Below are 3451 nucleotides of genomic sequence, written 5' to 3' on the forward strand. Positions count from 1 at the left end.
TTGAAAACATTATATTTATCAAAGAGTTCATCGAAGTCACAACCGCTTTCGGAAAACACAAACTCACAAAATTTTGCAATTAACCATGAAAAAGCAACAAAACTTGAAAATGCTTATTTCCAGTCGACTTTAGACACTTTTAGGTAGTTTTATTCCTGCAAAACCACTATTCATTTTCAAGTCTAGATGGTTAATATAAGCTAGATGTGTGTTATATTTCATCGAAGTCACAACCGTTTTCAGAAAACACAAACTCAAAATGTTTTTATTTTTCATTCCCTTTCGAAATTATCCCTATTTTTTGTTGTCTTTTGCTGCTCTTTCTAGCGGGTTAGATGGCCTATTATAGGCATCTATGCATTTTAAATGAATAATACATAGTCTATTGACTGTTTTTTACTCTCGCTAGACCACTGGTGGTAAATAAAATTTCTAAAATTTTTTTGGTACCCTATAATTTATTAATATATATATATGACACGGTGGTGCATCAGCATGGCCGCAGCTCTAAGCTGAAACTTTAAAAAAAAAAAATGTATGTATATATATATATGTATTTTATTTATTTATTTATGTGTTTCAGCCATTAGAAGTACTTCTAACGGTCACTTACTTGGCCGTGTAACATTATAGCTCGTAAGTTACCTCATCATTTCGCATTTGTATGTTGATTCCCTGAAGATGAATACATGTGGAATTCCAGCAACTCTTACTTCTTTGGAGGAGAGCACACATATATTTTGAAACATGTGTAGGAATTAAAGGAACTTTTATTTAAATGCGTTTATTGTTATTATTCATATCTACTCAAAATGCATCACTTCAACTTGGTGTCTCTACCTATAAACGGGTGTGATATCCTGTTTTTTGGTGTAATTTTTCCTACCCATGGTAACTATTAACATATTTACATTGTCAAAGGTTTTTTTTAAAACTGAGATAATCTATATATATAAAAATGATAATGTGTGTATGTCTGTGTGTGTTTCCCTAAAACTCGAGAACTACACAACCAACTTCATTCAAATTTTACACACGCCTTACTTAGGGTCCTGGTTGTGTTTTAGTCAAAAAAAATGTTTAACTTCTTGCATAGTTCGAGCCCACGGCAACATAATATCTCCACTATTTAAGTATTACGTGTCAAAAGTGAAACAAAAACATTCAGGTCAAATACTTTCACTTTAAAAATGAAACTATTCCACTAACTGAAACAATCACATTTCGATACTGTAATGACAGATACTTTCACTTTAATGGTTTCAGAGAGAGAGATGTATATGTATACATATAGATGTATATATACACGTATATGTATAGATATATATAGAGATATAGATCTATATGCATACATGTATATGTATACATATGTGTAGATGTATATATATAGATGTACATGTAATATGTACACATATATACACATATATACATGCATACAGATATCTATACATACATACACCCATCACACACACACATTAGTCATTTGTTTTTTTTATCCAAAACTACATAAAAAGTACTGAATGGATCTTTATGAAATTTGGAAATTATATTCTATGCATAACGGCCATAACCACCATGAAAATTCATATATTTTTGATGCTGATGTAATTTTAACCATACAGATTACGCACAAATAAAGTAATATTTCTAAAATTTCTTCTTAGAAGTTACAAAGACCTCTTCATGGGGACTTCACACCCACAATTTAGTCATTTTTCCTAAGCAAAGAGGAATACAGTTATACCATTGGTAGCTATAGGGTCATCCGAACATAATAGATGAGCATTATTTGTAATTCAACAGTACAACAGTATAAGACTATCCTTTCAGATATACTTACATTGTGATTTCTGCAATGTGGTGCATAAATTGTCAAGTAAATGTGAAGCATCTTTGCCTCCACTGATTCACTTGCAAAGTGTTGAGTAAAATAAATTCTATGTTATAACAAGAAAGTTACATGAAGGTAGTGCCCGAGTATTATGAAAACAAACTGAATATAGTAAGGACTGTAGTAAGCCTCTTGTTCTTTGTACATACTGAAGCAAAATAGCTAAGTGAATAAGTATTGATCTTGTGAGTTCAAACCACTACAGGCATGTTATCATCTGTGTAAAGAGTATTTAATTCTATAAGCCCAATTTACAAATTTCAGTAGATTCATCTACATGATTTAACACACAAGAATCTAAAGTCAAGCATATTTCTATGGGCCTCTTACAAAGATTTTATTCCTTTGTATACTTAGATAAAATATTTAACTATATTGGATTCAATATGGTATCAGGATGAAATAAATTCAATTTTGAATCAGAAGTCTTAATTGCCATAAAAGTATAAAGCAAAAAAATTTCTAAAAGAATAAATGAAAAAGCGAGCACATTTTATCAATCCTGTTAGAAGCTAACTACTTGCACTTGCTTAAAGAAACTTGTTAGCATTCTCATCCACACATTTATTAATTAGTCACAGGGACATTTATTAATTTGTCAGTCAGGTTGCTGTTGTTTTTAAATTACAGTAAGAAATTGATGGGAGAAATGATAAAATAAAGTATTAGTGTAAGCAATAAATTACACCAAATTTAAAACAAAATTAAATAACTCCTTTGTTGCTGAAGTAATTAGTTCTCCTATTTTTCAAAACCTATTGCTGGTGGAGAACTGCAAGATATTTTCTAATCAACATGATGTTTTTCTTCACACTGTGCTGATAAAACAATATATACATGTATGATAGGCTTCCACATGATTTCCTTTGACCAGATTCCATTCAGGAGTCACTGGCCAAGCTAAAGCTACAGCAGAAGACAGTCAAGATGCTAAAGTGGAAGTGAACATGGAACCTTATAGTTGCAAAGTAAACATCTTAAGCAGATGACCATACAGGTATTTACAAATATATTTAATGTTCATTTAAACTGAATGTCTAAAAAAAGAATGAAAGAAGAAACTCAAAACATTTGCAATTCAAATTAAAACATAGCAAGAATTACTTTTTTATTACTTTATTTATACATATTTTTATTTAATTTTAGCAAATCATTTTTTAAATCTTAACTCCATTTTTCATATATTCCTGACAGATTTAAATAAAATCAGTTCTCTGAGAGAGAAGTAAAAGAACTAGTGTGAACTTACCACTAAGCCAGATGTCTCACGAGAAAGGGCATGGAATGAGGGAAGATCCACCCCCCCCCCAAAAAAAATTCTGGGCATTAATAATGAACTGGATATTTTCATTCTAAGTAGCTTCTAAGCTGAGACCTGAAAACAGTAAACCAATCCACACTAGTATGAAGATTGGGGGAGTGGGTTAAATTACATTTCTTAATTTAATTTTTACAATTATCAAAAGCAAATAATTAGGGATTTGTAAGCAAGCTGTAGAAATTTTATACCCCTCCTTTTTTGGAAGTTATTTCAATTTCATTCTCCTGGTTATTATTATT

The sequence above is a fragment of the Octopus bimaculoides genome, chromosome 2, assembly GCF_001194135.2.
Source record: "Octopus bimaculoides isolate UCB-OBI-ISO-001 chromosome 2, ASM119413v2, whole genome shotgun sequence".
Taxonomy (NCBI): Eukaryota; Metazoa; Mollusca; class Cephalopoda; order Octopoda; family Octopodidae; genus Octopus; species Octopus bimaculoides.